This window comes from Ptychodera flava, chromosome 5, assembly GCF_041260155.1.
Source record: "Ptychodera flava strain L36383 chromosome 5, AS_Pfla_20210202, whole genome shotgun sequence".
In the NCBI taxonomy this organism is placed as follows: Eukaryota; Metazoa; Hemichordata; class Enteropneusta; family Ptychoderidae; genus Ptychodera; species Ptychodera flava.
Genome location: NC_091932.1, coordinates 18,472,572 through 18,484,916, shown reverse-complemented (window position 1 = coordinate 18,484,916; position 12,345 = coordinate 18,472,572).

The following is a 12,345-nucleotide window of genomic DNA, read 5'->3' as shown; positions in this document are numbered from 1 at the left end:
TTCAGAATGAAGCGAATTGTAAGGAGAGCACGAATGATGTGAAGAGGTTTAATGGTCAGAAGAAATCATTACATGGTGTAAAGGTGAACGTGTATTGTGAAGGGAAAAAAGACCCGATTATTTTAGGGGGTGGAGACGGAAGCATCTCTGTGAATATAGCGATGGGTCCTAACGGCAGACCAGTATGTAGAAACGAAAAAGTTCTTGTCACTCATGGCATCATAAAAGAAGAAATTTTATGGTAAGTAATGAATTATTTATAATGTAACATGTACACCTGCTTGAAAAGAGCCATAGGTAGTAATGGAATAGATGACACTAATTGTGGTTTTTTTGTCTTTTCAAAAATAAAGAAAAGATCGTACCTGGACATGAACCTGAAGTCCGAGGGTATGGAATGCGATTATGATAGATTTTGATGTTATAATATGTGTTCAAGGGACGACATTTGAAGAAGAAGCTGAACATGCTGTCATACGGGGAAAATGCGATTCAATGGCTACAGGCATGAACCCTCAAATGAAATTGTCGCCAGGGAAAAAAACAAGCGGAATTGTTAGCACCTTTATTGCCCTTTTCAAAGCCCCCCCCCCAAAAAAAAAAAAAAAAAAAAAATAATAATAATAAAAAAAAAAAAATTGCCGTTTTCGATCCCTGCAGCAGGTAGGTAAAAGGTCAACCGTACAATTATGAGAGTACCTATCTTTTGAAGGAGTTCTTGACCTTTTTTGAAAAGCATCGCGATTAACTTAATACTATTTTTTCACTTCAATGTCCAAGTTTTTTTTGCGGAAACGAAAACAAAAAAGACGAAAATAAAGACCAAAAAAGCTGCAAGAATTGCGGGAATCAAAGCGAAGAGGAAGCGACGAAACCTCTGGAAATACCTGGAGGTTTGTAAATCCTTTTGAATAGGGATTGTTGTTGTTTGTTTGTGTAGCTATTTCCGTACCTAATGATTGAGGCACTGTCAGACTGAAGCCGAAACCGGCGATATTGTGTACTTCTATTCTTCAATTTCGTATTATTTCCGAGTAATGAGCCTTTATGTGCCTTAGCCAAGCAAGTAATTACTCTTCAATTTGTTATCCATCGTTAAAACTTAAAGAACTTGAAGTAAATATAATGACACAATTATAAGGTCGCTGGCTAGGTGACACTTAACACATTCAAGTTTCGCGATGACAGCGTCGATAGATGAGATCTATATAGCGAAGGTATTCATTCGTATTGTGAAAAGTCTCCAAAAAATTTATTTCCTCAACGCAAATTTGACCAAGCTTTTCATTGTGGGCAACTTCATAAATGGAAACTCTTCGCGGCTAATGCGAATGACATAAGACCATACCCGACGAGAAGCATCAATAATTCTGTCTTCAATTTAATATTGAAAGTAATTAGCGAAACATGTCTTCAAGGTCTTATCACTGAGACCGATGCAAACCACCTTATTGACTTCTGTGCAGTCTCTAGCCCTGAAAGGACACTTTTGGCTTAACAGTCACCTTTTAATGAGTGTGAAGACTTGCCCTGGCAAATACAAACAGTCAGCAGATCTTTATCAACGTTGATATGTGAACATCTCGGTCTTTGACATACGTAAGGAGGGGGAAATGAACGAGACCGGATGGCAACCGAATGCTTGAAGCAGACAGAGGAAACATTGCGAAGGTGACATCTAAACCATGATATCAGTAATTATAATGTTTATTAAAGGAGTGTGCGCCCGTCAGAAATGTAATCACTGAATTTTACGCCTTCTGTTGAAATGCCGGTGTATTTTCATTGATTTATTAGATGTATTTCTCTGTGGAAAGCTGCGATATAATATTCTGTGCATTGGTATGCCTTAGTTTTATAAGTTTTATACAGCAAACGAAGCGTACAAGCAACACGGTATTTACTGTATAAGCTGTAATTTATCCAAATTAAGGAGGTCAGATAAGAAGACAGATACATTTAAGCTAAGAATATTTGAGTTTCGTGATAGTTTCGGGTTTAGTGGTATATTTTCCGTGTCAATGGCGAGACATACACCAGGTCTGTATCTTCACCATGTGGTCGCACTCTTCTTCTGATTTCACACGCGGATCGCCGCAATTAATCTTCGAAGGAAGCACTCTCATGGTAATGGTCACAAATATCTCTATCATAAATCTGAGAACCTTTACTCTGACAGTGTCCATAGACGAATTTCGATCACAGGTAACGTTGCCATGGAAAGCTGCGCAATGTAGCTTTCCTGCTCTTTTTTGGCAAGGACTATCACAAACAACGACTGTGGCGAAAATTGTTGCATTAGAGATCAGAACATGCTCCAAATGTTACATCAATGGGAGACCGTTTCATATGTTGTCCATTTCGGTTAATGTCCGACCTGTTTCTTTATATACACATTTAAGTAATGAAAATTTTTTCGGAAGATAAACAACCCGCTGGGAAATCCTTCCGAAATTATCAATGTACCGGTTATGATATATGAATATATCGTCAACGCAATGGACGATATCTCGTTACAGTAGCTGAAATGAAGACTTAGTAGTCAATTATTCTTATTGAGCGATTTCCATTCCAAAGGCAATAATTTCATTCTAATTTAACCCTTCTCCAGCACTGAAGATCGTTTGCAAGCCAAGAATTAGTTTCCGACATATTTGTGAGGCAAAAGCCAAATTAGCGACTGAATACGGACTTACAGAAGACGGCGATATTGCCACTCTGAATCTCTGCATCACCTACGTTGAACACCAGAAGCCGCCGTATGTATCTACTTTATAAATGCAATCTATCAAGTCGAGTTATACTCATAATAAGTCTCTGATAAATGCGATACCATCTTTACTTTTTTACCACTTTTCTATAATTCATTACCAAACGATTCAGGTAGTACACTCCTGCATTGAGACAGTACGATTCTCATTATATATACATATAAAGTTCGGAAATCCTCACGGTGCCTAATATATATATATATATATATATATATATATATATATATTATATATATATATATATATATATATTATATATATATATATATATATATATTTATAAATACATTGATAAACAAATTAAACTTAATGCTAGTAGGATCTTATTATATAATTTAGCAGCTTTCGTCGCGTCTTTACATTTAACACGATAGCAACTAATTTGGGATACTTGGATGGTGAAGTAATGTCGATTTAATCTGCAAATGTAACCTCATCTATATTTCTTTTAAGTTACACACTTGTTTTATGAGTAATTTATAATATTGCAAAATCAGCTATAGATGGCATAACACTTTTGAGAAATTTGAAAAAATGACGAATCAAATTATCCCGAATTAGTGGCAATCGTGTTATTTTTTAGTTTTTTCCTGGCACTCAAAATATGGACTTGCTCACATAGGGGAACTTCAAATTTTAGCTAACGTTGTTGGAAAAAAATGATAAAATATTTTTTCTCCCAGTCCTTGTCGTTAGTTATGCTCGTTCCCTGAAATAGGGATTAGTTAGCATAAATTGGAATTTTGAAAACATTTGTTACAGAACGCCACATGTTATGTATATATACCACTGTTTGAACTACCTGTTCTTTCTTTATAAAATACAGGTCCTTGAAAATGCAACATTCATCGTCTCTTGCGGCATTGAAGTTACCGTCGTTTTGACTGCCGGAAAAGGCAAACATGTCGTTGAGTTTGCAATGAATGAAAAGAGAAAACCGATCGTAAAAGCGATTAACGATATCAATGATGGATCTTTCAGACCTGGTGCTTGTGGAGGTAAAACTTTGTTTATCTGTAGTTAAATTTTGTATTATAACGTATGTATTTGTGTGTGAGTGAGTCTCACCTACCGTCTGCCTGTCACTCTACGTATCGATGCGGACGTATGCTCTCTCTCTCTCCTCTCTCTCTCCTCTCTCTCCTCTCTCTCTCTCTCTCTCTCTCTCTCTCTCTCTCTCTCTCTCTCTCTCTCTCTCTCTCTCTCTCTCTCTCTCTTTCTCTCTTCTCTCTCTATATATATATATCTGTCTCTATGTATGTATACTATGTATGTTGTATGTATGTATGTATGTATGAATGTAAGAACGCATGCAAATATATAGTTATCGTATGTGTATAATTAAACCATTAATATGTTATCAAATTTGATATGTAAACCACATAAAATATGAAGTTATGGTGAGGTTCAAATTAAAAGAACACTATCTGTCATATATTGTGTATTTGTCTGCGACATGTACAGTATTGACGTGGTATCTGCTATGTTACTTACCGATCAATTATATGAAATTTGCGACAAGGTACAGAAATTGAAAAACCGATCGAAGTACCACTATTCATAGGATAAACTGTGATTACACATTTCAACTGGTGTTTATTCTATTTAACAGCGCCTCACGTGAACAACGTAAAGGAATTTGGTTATACGGTCTTGTCTGAAGCAGTTATTGACACACTTGTAGCTGACTTCAAGAAGTGGAACTTGATAAGCGTTGATGACAAAAGACTTTTGCTGTTTGTCAAGAAAGTATTCAAAGATAGGGAAGGAGAAAGCACTAAGGTAAAGCAATATTTTGTAATTCTTAAATCATAGTGGATGGCCTTTAATAGTCGCGCCAGCGGTCTACTTACTACGCATGCGCAGATTCATGATATACTATGCGAGTACCGGAAGTGTACCCGACAATCAGGGGCGCCGCCATGTTGCTTTTAGTGTTCGTAAATAAACAAATACGAAACGTGCAAAGTGTTATTTTGTAACACGCTATTAATAAAATATATCTCTTTTATATAGACAGTAAGTATTTATATCCACCATGTCACTGATACAAAATTTCGTTACTATCACGCCTAAAAATAGGAAAAGAGAGAAAACTGTCGTGCATATAAATGGAGACATACGCAAAGAATGCTTGGATTGAATTTTTGAAAAGCGCACTCTGTGTCAATAACTAGATGCAAAAATTGCCTGTTTTCAGCTTGCTAGTGGAAGTTGGGCAGTGCTTTTTCTCTTGCAACGATAATGATGGCACAAGACGTCCCTCGTTAATACAATAGGGAGTTATCATGATAAAATTGCCAATTATTATGTCCAACGTTTTTACACATTAAACAGAAGATCCTGCAGGGTATCCTGTAGATGAACTATTTTTATCAGAGGGTACACTTGGCATAGTTGTCGTACAAACGCATATAGCAATTAACTATTAATTATATTTTACCCTTTACTATGACTAATTATGAATAAGTACAAATAACATTTCTATCTTAATAACCCCAGGCGCGACTCCAAGGGCTGATCCCTATAATTTGAATTTAAAATGCTTACAGTTCTTACTAAATTCTTATATAGCCAAAATTGCACTTTATTATGGGTTCCTAAACATTTGTGCAAAAGAAAATTTTTTCAACGTTTATATTCCGAACATAAATATAATTCTCAATTATATTGCCACGTCTGTAAATTAAAGCGTTGCTAGAAATTAAATTTCTCATATGACAGGTCATAATTCGTAGGTGAAAATCCACTTTATTTATATCTTCTACGCAAGACTATTCTACATTCTCATAGGCAACGCTGTTTTTAAAAAGACAACATTACGATATACATAATGTGGTAGTTAATATATGGATAAACGCACTTTGCCTGCTATGGCATTTGTAGAACGACTCTTGTAAACAGTAAAATATGCAAATTACACACTGTCGGTAAAGAAGGCCACGTCTTTTCTCTCCAGCTCTGGGGCTGCAGTATGGATGTAACAGCGAGGACATGCAATTCATAAACGTTAACATTATAGTTGATGCGTTCTAAACAGATCGCCACCAGAAAAAATACATCACCATTGCAGTAGTACTTTATTTTAAAATGCAGCAACTTAGTGCAATACTATGAAGACGAAATGATATTGAGGCACTGAGAGAGTATTTGGCAAATCTAAATGGATCCAAGTTTGCTTAGTATAGAAGACCCCGGTATTTTCGTAACGAAGACAGGATCTTGCATTCTTACAGTAACTATATAAGATGATAACGTACGAAGAACAATCTAGTGCACAGTTTAGCTTCTGTATTTTATCTTGGTTAGGTAATGATATATTTTAATTTCCAGGAAGCTTGTCCTGATATCAAGACGAATGCACTCATAACAATCAAATGTGAAAAGTTCGACGTGGTGTTGAAAGCTGGGAAATGTTATAACATATGCAAAGTTTACATGGAGCAGTCCAAGCCCACCTACAAGTGCAAACGCCTGCGACAATGGAGACGATTTATTGAAATGCTTTCAATGTTCAAAGCCAGTGACATCTTAAAGGATGTGAAAGTCGGTCCGTTTAAGCTACGTTTTGATGATGAAGAGACAGGCGGTAAGGACGAAGACGACGATGATAATGGTGATAAAGAAGCCATTGGGGATGATGACGAGTCCTAAGTTCAGATGGCTCCATCTAACTTTCATAGTTACATCACATGGCAACAAATAAATTTTGTATTGAATGCAGCGTGCGAGGCTAACAATATCTTGAAGACGTAGTATGCCTCAGAGATAAATGAGTAAATAATTTTTTTTGTTTTCTATGCATAGATATGTTTAACTTCCTTTAAAAATTAGTTACGGATGTGTCAAAAGCGTAAACAACACGATTGGAACTAATTTGGGAAAATTGGATGAGAGTAATTATTAGGAAAATGTAACGAAATCGAAATTTTTACAGCTGAAATTTTACAAAATGATAGAATAGTGCAAAATTTGAAATATTGTTCTCTTCGGACAAAACAACGAAAACACAACGATTATTGCATACCTCTTTCATCGGATTAATTATTTTGAAAAATAAGTTCATTTTTGTGTAAATGTACTGAAGAAACGAGACAAAATGCTTAAAATTTCTCTAATTGACGAATTTTGAGTCAGGGCACTTTCGAAATGCCCCTGACTTTTTCATGAATTTGAGGCTTCATAAACATAAAATGAGTCAGGGCACATTTAAAAGACCCTGACTGACTTAACTGTAAATCAATCGAAAAGCTTCATTTTGGTCGAGGAAAATAGACAAACTGACATTATTACTAGTGTTTCAGTAATGAAGAAACTACAGACAAACTCTCATATTTTCATTCAAATGTGAATATTGTTCATATGTTTGAACAATATTGCATTAGATACTATCATGCACTGATTTTTACTCATAAGATTTCAACAGCATCGTAAATTGTGTATAAAATTTTAAAGATAGTAAGCAAATATGGTGTAAACTAGAGAAATTTCTAAAATTCTTTAGAAATTCTACCAATCCAATTATCCCAATTTAGTTCCAATCGTGTTATAAGGTTTAATGACTTACCAATGAAGATCCAGTATATGTAAAGATATCTTTAACTTCCTTTAAACATTAGTTACGGATGTGTCAAAAGCATAAGGTTAACTGACTTACAATGAAGATCTAGTGTATGTAAAAAATGAATTAAGCTTGCTAACATTTTTTAATGTTTTCTCAAGAAAATCAACTTACTCATCCCTAAGAAACCTATCCATTATAAAGCAATATTGTTTACATATATTATAGCTTGAAAATGTCAACATTATATAGATGCAACAACCACACTGTAGCTCAGAACTGCAGGAAAATACTTGACACCTTTCATACATCTAAACAAACCTACTAAAAATTTCCCTTGTATTGTTTTCGATTATCAGAACGATTAGCCACGAATGGCTCAATATTATTGAAAATACTCAATATTTTCAGAACTTTTGAAACTATGATATTTCGCTCCATACCAACACGTGTAAACTAATTTTCAGAGGCTTATATCACTAATTGATGTGCTTTGACATTTAGCTGTTTCGCAAACGAATATGTTCCATAATAAACATAGCGTTGAGATGAAAATATCTGTTTCGCTTTGAGATTCATTAACGACAATAATGAAAATGCACAAGTATAAAACTACCACAAAACTACTCTCTATGTTCCCTGTTATCATATGATGAAACAACATTCATATATTTACTATACCGTATCACTAGCAAAAGTAGTACCGATATGTTTGAAGTTGCCCTCATTTTCTTTATTTCCATAGGATGTCGCAGTGATGAAACTTCTAGAAAGAAATCGAAGAATTATCATTTTTCTCAGTGTTTCAGAACTATTGTATGTCAAGTCAAATGAAAATTCCGCAATTTATAGTGTAAAGTAAACTTAAGTGGAAGTAGCTGTATTACATGGCAGTTTTTAAAATGTGATGGAATAAAATCATTTGTGTTTGTCTCAGATTAAAATGTTTGAAAAAATATAATAATTAATATGCATACGAGTGAGAATGGCGTTATCTTTTCCGGACTTCGGAATTCCGAAATCGTGTTAGGATTCTGTTATAAATTAAAATATAATACCACACCATTCAGCAAAACTACTGTATGGAACAGACAGCCTAGACAAAAACAGCATCACAAAACTCCTTATTCAATATAATATCTCTGCCATCCGGATTCAACATTGAACAGTAGTTGCGTTTTCCAAGCATATATCAAGCATCCTCGAAATTTGTCCAAACAATAATCCACCTAATGTGTCATTTGTTCGCCTGTCGTCGTCCATAAAATAGAAATTCGATTCTCACAGGCATCGATCCTCGCTCATTAATGGACGGAAAAGCTTTATATATTACTTATAGTCGAATCATTGTTATTAAAAGGGACATAATTAGCAGGGGTTGTTTAGTCATTTCTTTTGATATTCCAGGAAATTTATATTTAGCTTTTTGTGATAATTTTACCAAATCGATGAACCAACCAATAATCTATCAATCATTCGATAGCACAGGATCTTGCTTAGAATAAATCCAGTCATGAAATTCCCCTTACTTCAAGCTCGTCCGATTTTCGTGGTCAAAATATCGTGAAACCTAGCTACCTCCCATACTAATTCTTGGTTGATATGCCACATAAACAGTGCAACATTATCAGATCGATCGAGATATGAGGATGTTGAAGCGCAGAAATCAATGTGTCTTTAAATATTTACATATAAAGGCTTTTACCCTGCAAATGCTTATTCAGTACACTTTGACATTCCAATGACATTTCCGGATATCAAAAATGTACATTTCTCACAATATGATGTCGAAGTTTGATAACCTGTGTTTATATCTCCCTCAAACTTTCATGGAGAGTGAAAGAAGGGCGCATCTCACTACCTCACGTTGATTACAGAAAATGCAGATTTTAGGGTCAACAACTTCTCCCTTAAATCTTCCGGCCCAGTTTTTATTCCTGACAGCAAAACACCAGCTCTAAATTGAGCCAATAAAGATACATACATTGATATATGGGATTGTACCTCATAACCGCTTTTAAGAGCACGTATGCCATAAGTTTTGGTTTTCGGTTTACATTTTCACACGAAATTGTTTAGTATTCAAGCCACAAACGACTTAAAGCTAGACGTATGTTAACGGGTTAAGTCCATCTGTACCAAAATTCAGACCATCAAAAATATAAGCTTAATACATCAGAAGACCAATTGTTATGCTGCAGACCTAATTACAAGATCAATCTTTTCTTCACTAATTTGTGACCATCAAGGTTGACAAGACGATTTCGATATCTCAGTCTCCGAGTGTATCTACGAAAATGATATGAATTTCGACCAGTGTCACCAGACACAGCAGCATCAATAGGTGTAACTTCATTCTTTTACCAACAGCATTACTTAGTAAAAGTGTTTATAGTAGGCGTCCCAGTCCAAATGACCAACGGTTTTCTTGAAATCAATAAATGGAGCAAAAGAGGACAATGAGCAAGCCTATTTCTAAGAATTGCAGAGATAACGAATGTCTTGACATGACTTGTTCGACGAAATCCATTTGTGGAGGGCGCCCTCAGGGATGATGACGTCCGCCAAAGGCCACAAATTTGCCTTCGTCTAATTACTTTAAAATTGTACCATTTATTAACGAGCTATATATGTTTAGATATACTGGATTTAAGATTTATACCCCTGTAAATATGGGGGCATCCGTGCATATTTCAGTTTGACACAATTGACTATTCATAATGTTGAGGATTTTCTGAATCAAAACACAACTGAAAAAGGTCATGGAGCGATGACACTTTCGTTACTCAATACCACTAATAGTCTTTTGTGTAAAGCGACAGCTTTGCCTGCTTGCTTTCAAGGAAGCTTTACCAACCTCTCAATTATAAAATTCCCGTAGAAGAATACAGTTACTATGATATAGCGGATAGTCTATGCCTAGCGCCTCTTTACTAGAATGTTTTTTTAATGAAAAAATTGAAAGCCGTGTAAACATTTTTTTATTTTCTGGATTACGATACAACGCTAACTATTCACGATGCCAAGCATTAGGCACATAAATAAATTACAAATTTCATCATAAACTTCCACTTGCATTATTTGTTGTGAATAACCCCACGCCTTTTTCAAATCCTCAAAACGATATGATTTCAGGATTCAATGTCAGCAATATTTTTTTTTGATATCCATTCAAAGTGACGTAATTTCTTATCAAAATTTTATCTGGCGTAGTTGAAAATTGAGTACACCTCACGTTTTCTCGCAATCTGTCCTCTGAACCGAAAGAAATGTGTCTCTCTTTCTTTCATATATTTCCAAGAAATTGTGAGCTCAGTATTCCAGTACGGTACTCGGGTGATATTTGTGACGTGTTCGATTGGAGCAATCGACGAGCTGTAAGGTTGAATTCATTTCATATAGATGCAGTCATTGACATTCTCATGAATTTTGCGACTACTGTTGAAAATTTTTAGTTTTCCTCATGATAGTAAATACGGAATCCCTTGTAATTTCAGACGGTACCTTAGTTTAGTTCAGACTGAGATGGGACTTTGAGATTGATATGACAACTGGGTGGTCACAGAAATCAACATAAAGCAAAGAATAGTCTTACAATTTACATCTATATTTCAATAGCTATAAAACATATCTATCAGATACTGACCTCAAAGTAAGAACATTGAAATTAGTGCAGATCTTGAGACAATCATATGGTACGCATATATAATCCACATTTTCATGCCTGTAGTTTCATCTCTGTGTAGACGAGTTTCATAGATACTTATTATGTCCGCGTTAACTGATGTCAACATTAATTTTCTCAAATCTTTGTTCCTGTTTGTCCACCCACCGACATTAAGATATGCAATCCTAATACCTTAGGGTTAGACGTCCTATTAATGCTGGGGTCTCTGTATTAAAGCTGGCTCTCAATTTGGGTTACGAACAGACTTTTCACAATTATGTCATTCGCCGTGATACGATGATCTTTTTCATTCGCGATTGCACATTTAAGGAGGTACAGCGGACGTGCATTCAGTTCGATAAGCCTTTCTACCTTGAAATTTACTCTATCTAAGATAACGCAGATGTTGCTTTGCTTAAAACATTTTCTCCAAAGCTATTCATCCAGCAGTTTGTTTTGCAGCAAACCGGGAAAATCTTACACGTTCAGATAATGACCTTACGATTTTGTTTTGCATCTTTGAGAGATGCATGTCTTGTGCTTATTTGCCCTTTTGCACGAGTTCTGGCATGGTTTAAAGGGGCCCGCAGATGTGGAACGTTATATTGTGGAATGCATGCCTAGAGAGATACAGTGATCTGAATGTCCGGGTTGAATTTATTGGAAAGGCGGGTCATTAAGGGGCATATTACTGGATAGATGTTAAACGAATATCAACATATCAAAACACGTAGTTAAATAATATGGCTAGCTAAATATTTAATCTTTTGGAACTCTAGAGCTTCTATCAACATAATGATAAAAAATGAAATTAAAACATATTATTCTAAAATGTCGAAATTTGTCGAGTAGATAAGTCCGTTTGGACTTGCTTATGGTGTATATATTTCTCAACTTCTCAGATATTATAGAGCTTGTGACTCCTACGCTAATTTTACAATAACAAACAGCTAATTGGCATCAAAATAGTATGACAGGGATACACAACAAAAGACTAGTGAGGTCTATCTAAACGTTTTGTGGTAAATATGACGACACTGTTGCAAAATACGACACCTCAGTCACTAAATTATTGGCGACAGCATTCATATAATGAATCATTTACTGTTTCACTTCGTACGACCAATCCTGACGGGTGTAGCATGCTAGCAGGGTACGCTTATCTATTCCGGACAACCATTACCATCACTAACTAATGGTGGTTCAGAATGGCCCTTCTTACTTAGTAAATCACAAACATCCTATTAATGTATTATCTCGAATGGAAATGATTATTGGACCAGTTTTTATGTCATGTTAAAAACTATCTACTGTTGATTGACCAATCAGAGTGCTCAATTCAGGGT